The 14,765-nt window shown below is 32.5% G+C and overlaps 1 pseudogene; it reads right to left on the reverse strand.

Moving 5' to 3' along the window:
- Positions 1-4,379: 4,379 nt before the first annotated feature.
- Positions 4,380-4,493, reverse strand: LOC126032767 (uncharacterized; annotated as a pseudogene).
- Positions 4,494-14,765: the final 10,272 nt, after the last annotated feature.

Below are 14,765 nucleotides of genomic sequence, written 5' to 3' on the forward strand. Positions count from 1 at the left end.
AAACTATAGTATGGTTTACAGAACTGCTTAATGTTAGTAAGTGGCTGAAAACACCAAGACTAAGTAAATGGTGCTTAACATTGCTATCTCCTTTATTTTTTTCTGAGCACTGTCATTATATGACATGTTTGACTCATTGGTTCCTTTATATTTTGTAGTTTTACCAGTGGATATGAGAGATGGGATAAAGAAACTATCAAAACTTAACAAAGTATTCCTTTATACCTTGAAATATAAGGACTTAACTACAAGTCCGGTTTAGGATTGTCCCAATATTTTTCATGCTTTGAAAGTTTTTTTTTAGTGCAAGATTATCATTACCACTTCTATATATAAATCTTAATCCATTAAAGCAGACTTTCTATTATATCACTGCACCCATGCTTAGAAGAGTGCCTCATGTTAAAAGGATGTCAGCAAATATTTGCTGAATGAATGAATTTTAATTTGAAGCTAAATTATATTACTTCTATGAGACATACATTCTCCTAGTAAGATTTTATAAATTCTATAATTTTCAGTATATCTAAGAATTATATCTGTGTGGAAAAATAATCAAAATAAAAAAGGAATGGCCTACTCTGGTATACTTTGCAATGATAGTTTGACTGTCTTTGGGAAATGATTAGACTTCTAAATGATTTCAAGATCCACTGAGCAGATAAAGCAGAATTAGTAACCACCCCAAGTCATAAAAATATGGCATGTTTTTTTTAACAACAATTTGACTAAAATTGTGAGACCAGGGGAATGACTGATAAGAAAAAAATATATATATGGGCCACATTTAAGTGAGTATTATTTCCATTATCATTTCTAATTAAGCAGGGACTTTTAGGTAGCTGGAAAAGGTGCAAAAATCACATTAATCAGAAGCTAAGGTTAATCCTTAATCATGGTTGATAATAATAGAAATTGGAAATGCATGAGTTGGAGGAACAATGATTGAAAATTGCCACCACATAAGAATAGGGCAGAAGTTTAAAGAAGAAAAGTTTAGATCTCTGATAAACTCTACCAACACAAAAACAAATTGTAATTTTAGAGGAAATAGAAAGCAATGGGTGTATTATAGTCATCAAAATAATTTAAAAAATGATACTATAAAATTTATGAGATTATTTACTATAACCAAATATATAACAATATTTTAATAACACGTTTATTTTAATAGATTAATTGAAATACAATGATCATGTTAAATAGTGATTTGTTTTTCTACAACTTTAGATTTGCTAATACTTGGTGATATTTTGGCTTTGTATTTTAGTTACTTTTTATAATTTATTAAATATGGAGATTTCTAAATTGCATGAACATGAGTATCTATCTGAATGAATATGATAAAAGCCCGCAGATATATACTATGTATGAATCTTTCCTATTACCTGAATGAAAAATGTTAATGTTTTCCCTAAAAATGAAAGAGTAAGATGGTCAGAACCTTGGACAGCGCACCAAGGCCCTATCATACTTAGTTGCTTTCAATCATGTTTAGACATTTGTTTTGGTTTATTTTTTCACTTATTTTCATTTCTCCTCACATAAAAATAATAAAATTTTCTCATTAAGGCAATATATAAACATATGTATATCTATGTAGTTTAGTGCCAAGTCTTTTAAATTTGAGCATAAGTGCATGACTTATTACATAAAGTAATTATGTAAAAACTGTTGGTAGGAAAGCACTGAATCAATTTGCATTGAAAAAGATCATTTAGGGGCCGGAGAGATAGCATGGAGGTAAGGTGTTTGCCTTTCATGCAGGAGGTCATCGGTTCGAATCCCGGCGTCCCATATGGTCCCCCGTGCCTGCCAGGAGCAATTTCTGAGTCTGGAGCCAGGAATAACCCCTGAGCACTGCCGGGTGTGACCCAAAAACCAAAAAAAAAAAAAAAAAAAAAAAAAAAAAAAAAAAAAAAAAGAAAAAGATCATTTAGGGGCCGGAGAGATAGCATGGAGGTAAGGCGTTTGCCTTTCATGCAGGAGGTCATCGGTTCGAATCCCGGCATCCCATATGGTCCCCCGTGCCTGCCAGGAGCAATTTCTGAGCCTGGTGCCAGGAATAACCCCTGAGCACTGCCGGGTGTGACCCAAAAACCACAAAAAAAAAAAAAAGAAAAAGATCATTTAATTCAACCAATATAAGATGAAATTCTTCACTTGTGGTAAGATATTGTGAGATAATGCTTTATAAATATTGTATATAATTTAAAATTGTATAAGTTGCAGATCTTAAAATTATTTAAAGTCCTTTAGAAACCATGTATGAGTAATATCTTCTCTTAATTTTAAATTAAAAAAGTGAAATAGGGTGGTCAAATAATTGTTCTAAGTATCAGAATTAGTAAATAAGAGATTTTGTAAAATTAAGTCTTACTATCCAAATTTTAGCTGTACATTTTATTATTTTATGACTTCTTGATATTTCACTTTTAATTATTTTAATTATTACTTTATACAAAAAAATCTAGCTATATACTGTCAAGAGTGGAAGTATCATACTAGTTTTAGATGGAGAAATTTGGTCTGATAAAAATTAGGCAAAAATTTACTTATGAAAACATGCTACCTACTTTTATTAAGTAATTTTTTTTGAATATAACATTTCACAGGAGTTTTATGCTAAGGAGTTCATGATGGTGTGATGTATTGAACATGGTAGAGATCTTCATCTTCAAGATTTCAAATAGGCCTAAGGAAACAAGGAAGGGGAACATAAAACTATTATAGTAAGTAGGACACTTGTCTTTCTCATAGGTGACCTAAAATTAATACTAAGCACTTCGTATGGTCCCCAGAGCCCACCGTAAATGATTTCTAAATTTAGAGGAGCAAGCACTAAGTACTGCTGGATTTAGATTCTCATCATCCAAACAAAAAGGATGAAAAGATGATTCTCTTCTTTTTAAATATATATATATATATATATATATCTTTATTTAAACACCATTATTGCAAACATGTTTGTAGTTGGGTTTCAGTCATAAACATAATAACCCCCTTCGTGTTCATTACGTGACTGAAACCCAATAACAATCATGTTTGTAATCAAGGTGTTTAAATAAAGATATTAATTTAAAAAAAAAGAATACCCCCTTCACCGATGCAATCAATATTCCCACCACCAATACCCCCTCCTCCCTGCATCCCTGCCTGTATTCATGACAGGCATTCTACCTCTCTCATTCTTTAACATTGTCGTGCTAGTTGTTAATGTAGTTATTTACCTAACAACTTTTACCACTCTTTGCTGAGCTTCAAATTGTGAGCCAGTCCTTCCAGCCCTTCTAGCCCTTAAATCTAATGTCTCTGGGCCTTATTACAGTGATGTCTTTAATTTTTTAAAACCCATAGATTAGTGAGACTATTCTGTGTGTCTCTCTCTCCTTCTGACTAACTTCACTCAGCATAATAGATTCCATGTACATCCATGTATGAGAAAACTTCATGACTTTGTTTTTCGTGATGGCTGCATAGTATTCCATTATTTATATGTACCACTGATTCTTTAGCCACTCATCTGTGGTTAGGCATCTGGGTTGTTTCCAGAGTCTGGCTATTGTAAATAGTGTTGTAATAAATATAGGTGTGAGGAAGGAGTTTTTGTATTGTATTTTTGTGTTCCTAGGATATATTCATAGGAGTGGAATAGCTAAATAATATGGGAATTCAATTTCTAGGTTTTTGAGGAATCTTCATATCATTTTCCTTAAAGGCTGGACTAGACAGCATTCCCAACAGCAGTGAATAAGAGTTCCTTTCTCTCCACATCCCCATCAGCACTGATTGTTCTTTTTCTTTATGATATGTGCCAGTCTCTGTGGTGTGAAATGGTACCTCATTGTAGTTTTGATTTGCAGCTCCCTGATGATTAGTGATAAGGAGCATTTTTTCATGTGTCTTTTGGCCATTTGTATTTCTTCTTTGAGGAAGTGTCTTTTCATTTCTTCTCCCCATTTTAACGAGGTTATATTTTTTATTAAGTTCTGTCAGCACCTTGTATAATTTTTACATTAATCCCTTATCTGTTGGGTATTGGGTGAATAGTTTATCCCATTCTTTGGGTGGCTTTTGTATCTTAGGCACTATTTCCTTTGAGGTGCAGAAACTTTTCAGCTTAATATAGTCCTATCTCTTTATCTCTGCTTTGACTTGTTTTGACAGTGCTGTTTCCTACTTGAATGCCTTTAGTCTCAATGTCATATAGTGTTTTATCTACATGTAGTTCTATATACCTTATGGTTTCAGGCCTGATATCAAGGTATTTAACCCATTTGGATTTGATGTTTGTGCATAGTATTAGATGGGGGTCTGAGTTCTCTTTCTTGTAAACATTTGCAGTGGTTGAAACAATCTAAATAATATTCTGCATTTGTGCAACTCTGAAAATAACTTTCTTCTTCCTTTTGTTTTCTTCCTTTTTTTACTGTACCTCCTCTTTCTATACAGTCAGTGTAAAGAACACAGCCTGTGGTAAGAATTGGGAGGCCTTTACTTTTTTTTATTTTTAAATATATATATATATTATATTATATATATATATATATATATATATATATATATATATATATATATATAAAAATCCTTCACCAATGCATCATTCCCATGACCAATATCCCAAGTGTCCTTCCTCTCCACCCCACACCGGCCTTTAACCATTCGTCTATTGAGGGGCAACTAGGCTGTTTTCAGAGTCTGGGCTATTGTAAACAACGCTGCAATGAATGTAGGTGTGAGAAAGGGATTTTTATATTGTATTTTTGTGTTCCTAGGAGTGGTATAGATGGATCGTATGGGGAGCTCAACTTCCAGCTTTTGGAGAAATCTCCATATCGCTTTCCATAGAGGTTGGACTAGAACGGCATTCCACCAGCAGTTGGATAAGAGTTCCTTTCTCTTCACAATCCCGCCAGCACTGATTGTTCTCATTCTTTGTGATATGCACCAATCTCTGTGGTGTGAGGTGGTACTCATAGTCTGTTTTTTGATTTGCATCTCCCTGTTGATTAGTGATGTGGAGCATTTTTTCATGTGCCTTTTAGCCATATTGTATTTCTTCTTTGTCAAAGTGTCGGTTCATTTCTTCACCCCCATTTTTTGATGGGGTTACATGTTTTTTTCTTGTAAAGTTCTGTCAGTGTCTTGTATATTTTAGATATTAACCCCTTATCTGATGGGTATTGGGTGAATAGTTTCTCCCACTCAGTGGATGGCTCATGTATTCGGGGCACTTTTTTCTTTGAGGTGCAGAAGCTTCTCAGCTTAATATAGTCCCATTTATTTATTTCTGCTTTCACTTGTTTGGAAAGTACTATTTCCTTTAAAGATACCTTTAGTCCTCAATGTCATGGAGTGTTTGACTTACATGTTGTTCTATATACTTTTATGATTTCCGGTCTGATAATCTAGGTCTTTAATTCATTTGGATTTTACCTTTGTACATGATGTTAACTGGAGATCTAAGTTCGCTTTTTTACAAGTGGCTAGCCAGTTGTGCCAACACCACTTATTGAAGAGGCCTTCCCTGTTCCATTTAGGATTTCTTGCACCTTTATCAAAAATTAGGTGACTATATCTGGGGAACATTCCCTGAGTACTCAAGCCTGTTCCACTGATCTGAGGGTCTGTCTTATTCCAATACCATGATGTTTTTAATAACTATTGCTTTGTAATACAGTTTAAAAGTTGGGTAAGTGATACCTCCCATATTCCTTTACCCCAAGTAATTTCTTTATCTATTCGTGGTTGTTTATTGTTCCAAATGAATTTCAGAAGTGTTTGATCGAGTTTGAAAAATGTCATGGGTATCTTTAGAGGGGATCGCATTAAAATCTGTACAAAAGCTTTGGGGAGTATTGTATTTCTTCCAAGACTCTCCCTTGTTTTACTCAGTCCTTTAGGCTCTAGCAACAGTTTTGTCACTTGTAATGTACATATGTTTATATTATATTTCATATAAAAACATAGAATTACAATATAAATATATAGAAATCATCAGCAATAGTTTTACACGAAAAGAAAAGAAGAGGCAGAAAATGATGCAATAATTTAAATCTAGCATAAAATATAATCACAACTTTTTGACTCACAACTGAGCCCAGAATATTCCTTTCTCTTTCAGTTCTTTGAGTAAAGTATATTTCCTGTAGGCTCTACATGATTTACAAATAGTAAATATTTATTGAGTGTGAATAAATTTTTCTGGACAGAATGATTTATAAATACTGTTATTAGTTATTATCTTATTAATATACTAATTTTATTAGTTATCGCCTCATATTTATTTATGTATTATTTTATACTTTTATTGACTATTATCTTTATTATATTATATAAGGTTCCCATAATTTAAATGCATTTTAAAGTCTACTTCTTCCATCGGAGCAATTTTATCATCTTCTCAAAGAAGCAAGCAAAGTCCTTTTTAGTAATCTCTGACTGAGACAATATTAGGATATTTTCTTGTTCTTTTAAGTTAATAGGAATGTGACTGTATCTTTTAAGAGAAATGTTCTTTTAAAAGTATTTGCAGTTACTAGGATATAAAAGTTGAATTTGTGATATAGCACTAAAATGGCTCTTTTTACTTCTAACATTTGTTTTAAGACCTATATATTATGGCTTTGGGAATAGGAATCCAGAAGAAGGTTATTGGTTCAAATCACATAATATATCACACATGACAAAAATCAATAGTGAGTGTCTGCCATTCTTGCCAATGCTATGTAAGTTATCTTTAAATGGTAACCCTGGCAGTTACTGTTCTGGTAGAAGAGAGTATTTCTGTACTCTGCAATTAGATTTGTTCAGATATGTAATATACATTCTAACATATTAAGACAAAACTATTGCATGAGCTAAAGTTTTTTTCTTTATTTGCCATTTCATTTTCTCTAGTGTAAAAACTTTTACAAGAGACACCAAGTTGACATAATATTTTGTAAGTCCACACATATAGTAGGCTGACAATATGGTAAATGGTAAATCCTTAGCAAGTATAAAATTCCCCAAAATACAATTTCCTGCCATATCAATTATTGGATACAGCAGTGATCTAATATAATAAACTAGCCTCTAGTTATCAAAGAAAACAAAGAAATAAATAAAGAAAATAAAGTTATACATGTTTTTACAATATATGGATCCTCTGCTAATAAACAAATATTCAACTGTTTTTTAAACTTGTAGTTGTTTTAGTGAGACTAAAATTAGGTCTTGATAGTCATACATGGTATCCTTCTTTCACATTTATACCATGACCACAAGAAATAAATTGACATAGTCTGTAAGAAAAACTAACTTCTCCAGTTTGTATTTTTTATTCTTTCTAATTTTTTTCCATAGTAGGTTTTCTATTATAGACTTATATACAATATATAATATATAGAATACATGCCATATATGGTACAGAATGTATGGTATACAAGCAAAATTTTAAATTTTATAATTGATTGTTTCAATATTGGTGTTTTCTGTTTCTTAAAAGGAGTATGTCAACCAATTAATTCTTCTAACTATTATTATAGACAACACAGTTTCTTTTATAGTGGAAGGAGAGGATAAAAGAAAATAAGGTCTTTTCATCATAAGTTTTCCTATACTAGGAAGTCTAGTGATCACAGATTTATTGATTTATTGGTTTGGGGGTTGACCAAGTGGTTCTTAGGATTTACACCTGGCTCTGTGCTCAGCAATCCCTACTGGCAGGCCCAGAGGACCATTTGCCAAGTTGCTGAAAATTGAACTAAATAGGCTGCTTATCGGGCAAGAACTCTACCCACTGCACTATTGTTTTTATTTCTTCATCATTGTTGTAACAACTATTTTATTAGATTTATTTTGTTATTTCCCCTTAATTTTTGATTATACCATTTTCTGGGTATCTAGAAATACAAAAAGAGATTATTTATATAGACATGACTAATCTGAAGCCATTCAGCTATGTGATGACACCTTACATATCTCATCTACTGATCTGAATTTTTTCAATTTTACCTAGCAGAGCAACTCCTCAGATGACTTGAATACGGCCCAATGCCCACTTGATATGCAGAATAATCAGAACTTTGGGAGTATAATTTTGACTGGTAGATGTCAAAGCAGAGTGGAAAAGACAAACATCAATCAAGGTGATGGAAAAAGGAAAACTTTTTATTCACTTTTTTTATTGAGTTAGAGATTCAAAGGCAACTGATTGAAGACAGAGTTAAAATCTTGTAAGGAAGGATTCTGTAAAACCATCAGAATGTGTAATAAATAACCCTCCCACAATCTCATGAATATTTTTTAACTTCCAAGAAAACTGTGTTTCTGTAAAATTTATATTTTTAAGACAGATGCAAGATTTTCATAATGCTAGAATTCACACAAACTTGTAAACATTTACATTTCTTTATAATTTTTAATTCATTAAAAATACTAGGTTTTTCTTATATGATTAATATGCTAGGGTATCTATTTTGATAAAATCAGGAAAGCACAATAAGTTTGACAATGAGTGTTAAAAAGAATATTAATATTAAATTAAAGGCATGTGGAAAAAAGTAAAAGAACATGTTATGTTCTAAATGAAGAGAATATTTCACAACAGAAAATTACTAGTATCAAATAAACATGATCAATACAATAACTATTATAAAAATACCAGCAACAATAAAATGTATTCAAGAGGGCACAGGAGGGTGATGGAGAGAAAAATGTATGCAAAAGACAAAGGTTGAGTTTATATGAGGAATATTTTTGGAAAACAGAAAAATAAAAGGGAAATGTTACTTCACTGAGAAATCAATATTGCAGTGCTTTGCAATTTTAGAAATAGCACAATTAAAATAAAATCTCTATAAAATATTGAACAATATCTTTACATATTTTTAGTACATAGTAACCAATTATTTTTCAAAGTGATTCTACTATCTTTTATGGTAGAATTACTTTGGAAAGATAATAAAATACTGGAAAATTAGATAACAGAATTTCTAAAATGGTTGTATTCCATTCCAGGGATAATACTTTAACAAAAATCTTACTCATGCTGTGGACTGGAGCAATTGTACAGAAGATAGGGCATTTGCTTTGCATTTACTCATTCTGGGTCTGGTCCCCAGAAATCCTTAGGATTTCCCCAATACCACCAAGAGTGACCCCTGAGTAGAGAAATAGTAGTAAGACCTGAGGACCTCCTGATGTGGCTGGAAATCTTATTCATGCATAGCCAAACATATGTGTAAAAACTTTTAGAACAGTGCTATCATTAATATCATGATGCATGCTATAATGAAAATTTGGAATTATCTTTAAATCTATCAGCAGGGGAATGGATAAATAAACTTTAGCTTATTTGCATAGGAATAATAGTACCTTTAACTGTTACAGCGACAATATAAATGGTTTTAAGCAGTATTATGTAATGAAAATGATAAATTTCAAAAAATTTTTGCTACCTAAAAGCTTTTGGTTTGTGTACGCTTTTTTGTTTGTTTGTTTGTTTGTTTGTTTGTTTTTTGTTTTTTGGCCACACCTGGCAGCACTCAGGGATTATTCCTGGCTCTGCACTCAGAAATAGCTCTTGGTAGGCTCCGGGCTCCATATTGGGGACGGGGATCAAATCTGGGTCAGTCTGCTGGTCACGTGCAAGTCAAAATGCCTTACCACTGTGCTACCATTCTGGCCCCTCATGTATGGCTTTTATACAATATATTGGAACCCAAAAGTGGGGTATTTTTAAATAATAAAGCAAGAAAATCATACACAGAATTTTACTGATATTTTATCTTGTTAGTGAAAACTGAGATGAGCTAATGGAAAAATGTAGTATATGATGTAAGTTACTATCAAGATATATTATGGTTTCCTTGTTTTTTGATTAAATTATTGTCAAGTTATTTTTGTTTTTTTTCTTAATTACTTTATGTTATTTATATGTTTTTATAGATAACTAAATAAATAAATTTGAATCAAGCAAGTGAAAAGAATGAATACTTAATGCATGGGCCTAGAAAAATCTTCAAACCATACGTGTATACTGAAATTAAGTATAGAGGATCATAATAAACTGAACTAATCTTTCTGGCAATCGGATACCTTTTGGGCAATGTCTATCGACAGGAATGATAATAGTGAAAGAAATCATAGGCATTTGGAAGGATTATATAAATGAATTCTCACAAAGTACCTGGTAAGTGCTTACAATAAGAAAGCTGCAAATCAATACACAGTTAAGTGCTTGCTCAAAAACATTTTTCTAATTTTACTTTTGTGATCTCATTTAAACTTCACACTAAAACTAAAAGGTTATTTCTTTCCATTTATAGCATTTATATTAAAAAACTTTTCCAAGGTTTCTTGGTCTACCAGACATCTTCAATGTGTCTTTTCTGTCTTTTTCCTTTCTTTTCTTTCTTTCTTTCATCTTTCTTTCTTTCTTTCTTTCTTTCTTTCTTTCTTTCTTTCTTTCTTTCTTCTTTCTTTCTTTCTTTCTTTCTTTTCTTTCTTTCTTTCTTTCTTTCTTTCTTTCTTTCTCTTTCTTTTCTTTCTTTCTTTTCTTCTTTCTTTCTTTCTTTCTTTTTCTTTCTTTCTTTCTTTCTTCTTTCTTTTTTTCTCTTTTTCTTTCTTTGTTTCTTTCTTTCTTTCTTTCTTTCTTTCTTTCTTTCTTTCTTTTCTTTCTTTCTTTTTCTTTCTTTTTTTTTTCTCTTTCTTTTCTTCTCTTTTTTCCTTTCTTTCTTTTCTTTCTTTCTTCTTCTTCCTTCTTCTTCTTTTCCTTTTCTTTCTTTCCTTTCTTTCTTTCTTTCTTTCTTTCTCTCTCTCTCTCCTCCTCCCTCTCTCTCTCTCTTTCTTCTTTCTTTCTTCCTTGCTTCCTTCCTTCCTTCCTTCCTTGCTTCCTTCCTTCCTTCCTTCCTTCCTTCCTTCCTTCCTTCCTTCCTTCCTTCCTTTCTTCTGCCCTTCCTTCTTTCATTTCATTTTTTCTTTCTTCTTTTTCTTTCTTTCTTTCTTCTTTCTTTCTTCTTCCTTCTTTATTTTTTATGGTAACCTCAGTTTATTGAGAACAAAATAGACTCATATTTATTCAAATGACTTAAACATAAATATAAGATAATATTTTTTCTAGCGTGAACTTGATCACTGAAGTACTAAGATCACACTGAACAGATTATAATTAATTGTGCTATTTAATAAAGGAGGAGTTATTTATGAGCACCACGAATTCTCAGATGAGTAGATTGTTTCATTTGTGACAGATATGGAAGAACCTTTAATAATTTTAATTTTATTTAATACTTTTTAATATTTAAGAAGCTGTACAATTTTACTCAGAGGTCATTCTGAACTCTCTCTTATGTGGGATATAAGATCCATAATAATTAAATCTATAGAACTGAGCTTACCAGGATGGGGTGAATGGGGCATTTGTGAGCAACATTCTTAAGGAAAGTGTGGTGTTAGAATTTTACCTGCATGACAGGGCCAGAGTGATAGCATGGAGGCAGGGCACCTTCCTTGCATGCAGAAGGATGGTATCCATATGGTCCCCCGAGCCTGCCTGAGTGGTTTCTGAGTGCATAGTCAGGAGTAACCCCTGAGTGCTACCAGGTGTATCCCAAAAACAAACAAAAAACAAAATAAACAAACAAACAACAAACTACCTTCATGAAACCCTACCACTAGTAGCATTGTTTATTATGGTGACTAAAATAAAATAAGTATTTTATTCACATGTCTAGTACTTTTATCTACAGATAAAAGTTTTGTTTTCTGAGAAAATTTCCCAAATATGCCATTGTCTGAGACAACTCTCCATGCCTTATCGAGTTTTAAGAAATGGGAATCAACAATCAATTATTGATAGTCACCAAGTCCCAGCTGAAAGTGAGGCAGAATATATTTCAGTATGAAATGAGATACTTTAGAGAATGGAACAACTTTAAATTTTAGTCTTTAAATTGCCTATTAAATTGGGAATATAACAGAAGTCAACATATTTTAGTTTACAGACTTCACTTTCAACAATTAACAGAGCAAAATGCCAGGTTCATTCAGTCTGTTGAGTCCCAAATTAAGGGCTTCTAATAATATGTTTTTTGTTTTGTTTTGTTTTGTTTTGTTTTGTTTTTGGCCACACCCAGTGACACTCAGGGGTTACTCCTGGCTATGTGCTCAGAAATCGCTCCTGCCTTGGGGGACCATATGGGATGTAGGGAGATCAAACCGAAGTCCGTTCTAGGTTAGTGCATGCAAGGCAAATGCCCTACTGCTTGAGCCACCGCTCTGGCCCCTGGTTTTTGTTTTTGTTTTTGCTTTAATAACATGATCACCACAGCAGAATAAAAAGTTACATTTTTTAATAGGCTGAGAATCTTTTATATAAAAAGTCTCTTTCTGATCCAAGATATGCCAGTAAGTAACAGGCAGGTTGGCTTGATTCTGGATTATGCCTGGAATGTTAGTTAAAATGCATACATTGGGGTTGGAGCTCTAGGGTGTTTACCTTGCATGCGAATGACCCAGGACAGACATAGGTTCGATCCTTGGCATTCCACATGGTCCCCAAGCCAGGAGCAATTTCTGAATACAGAGCCAGGACTAACTCCTGAGCGTCACCAAGTGTGCCCCCCCCTCCAAATGCATACATGGTATTTATACTCCTAGATGTGAACTTGTACAGAAGGAGAATTGCTATCTAGCATCAAATAAGAATGTTAGAATACTCTTGGAAATTCTATTCTTTGACAGAAGTGAAGCTAAACCTAAAAAATGACACAATTCCTGAACTCAGCTTGTATCATGCCCTGGTCTTCTGATTGTGAATACACTGCTTTATCCATACACCCGAGGGAAGCAGAGCTTATGAATGCTGATTATCTTTTTGCCCCTTGAATTCAAGTTTCATTTAGAGGATAACTTACCATCTAAATGGCAGATGGTTAAATGGCAGATCTAAATGTCAAATTTGGGGCTATTGTGTCTGACTTCTCTCACCCTGAAGCATCTTAGCAACCTTTTACTTTAGCTCTAACTTAATGAAACTATTCCCAGGTCTTATTCCTGCTTATGAAATCAGCCCATATTCCTTTTATTTTACTTTCAGTTTTTAGAATTCTTTGAGTGTTACTAGGTTACATGAAGCTTTTCTTTTCTTAGTTGGGTTGTTTAATTTGGTCATGCCCAATTTTCCTACACCAGTTTTCAGAGTTGTATTAGAGGTGATTCCACTTATTAGTAGAATTTCTTTTCACATTGTAAATTTTATTCAATTTTAGGTGTTATAAATTTCTTTTTTATATTAATTTTTATTTAAACACCTTGATTACAAATATAAATGGATTAGACTTTGATATCAGACCCTGAACCCATAAGGTATATAGAAAAACATGTAGGTAAAACACTCCATGACATTGAGACTAAAGGCATCTTCAAGGCATCTTCAAGGAGAAAACATCACACTCCAGACAAGTGGAAGCAGAGATAAACAGATGGGACTCTATTAAGCTGAGAAACTTCTGCACCTCAAAGGAAATGGTGCCTAAGATACAAAAGCCACCCACATATTGGGAGAAACTATTCACCCATACCCGTCAGACAGACAAGAGGCTAATATCTAAGATATACAAAGTACTGACAGAAATGAACAAGAAAAAAAATCTATCCCCATCAAAAAATGAGAAGAAATGGACAGACACTTTCTCCTTGTTCATTTTCATTGTTTTGATCAATACTAAAATATTTTTTCAGAAATTTGTAGTATAATAGTCACTAAATATATTTCCTATTTAATGATTTCTTTACTTTTTTAATCACTTGGAAGACTTATTAGTGCAAATTTCTTTTTCTTCTTTCCTTTTCTGATATTTTTTAGTCTCTGAGGTAATTTTTTTAATCTGCTGAAGTGTATCAGTCTTAATATATATGTATTCTAAACAAATAAAAATTAAATTATAGGGGCTGGCGTGATAGAATAGCAGGTAGGGCATTTGCTTTGCAAATGACCAACTCAGGTTCTATCCCCAGTTTTCTATATCATCCCCAGGAACTTCCAGAAGTAATTTCTGAGTTCAGAGTCAGGAGTAACCCCTAAACACTGACTACATGCCCCTACACCCCAAGAAAACACCACCAAGATAAAAAAGTAAAATATAATAGCACATATAGCTTAAAAAACTTCCATATTCTTATCAAAAATAAAATTGTCCATTTTCAATTTTTTATCCACAATTTCAAAGTAGCAGAATTTAAATTAAAATTCATATAAATATTAATTATCAAATTCAAAATCTTTAAGCAAAGCTAAATTACTTTGAAACTTTAATTAAAGTTTAGACAACATATCAATAATAATTACTTATTTTCTGCATTTACTACTACAGGTATTTGCTAATTACAAGTATTTATTCTTCTCCAGTATTTACTCTTCTCTAATGCCCATCTAGTTAACAAAGTAGAGAGTCAGCATCATGGTTTTGCCTGTTGCATTAAAATACAAACAAGAAGAATTCAGTGGAAGAAGAATTGTTTAATATAGGAAAATGTTCCTTAGCTATAATCGGTAACTGCTCGGAATTATTCATCAACTCAATTCTCTCTCTGCAACCAGGAAAAGGAAAATGACCAAGAAGATGGATACTTTGCATTTTGTTCCCAAGCCCAAATTATTCTATCAAGGTTTATTTGATTTATAATTTATCTCCAGAAATTTGTATGTTGTCTAGCACATAATAGGTGGGCAATAATAATATTTGGAGAATGTATAATTCAGTGATACTAATTTCAGC

This window comes from Suncus etruscus, chromosome 16, assembly GCF_024139225.1.
Source record: "Suncus etruscus isolate mSunEtr1 chromosome 16, mSunEtr1.pri.cur, whole genome shotgun sequence".
Classification (NCBI taxonomy): Eukaryota; Metazoa; Chordata; class Mammalia; order Eulipotyphla; family Soricidae; genus Suncus; species Suncus etruscus.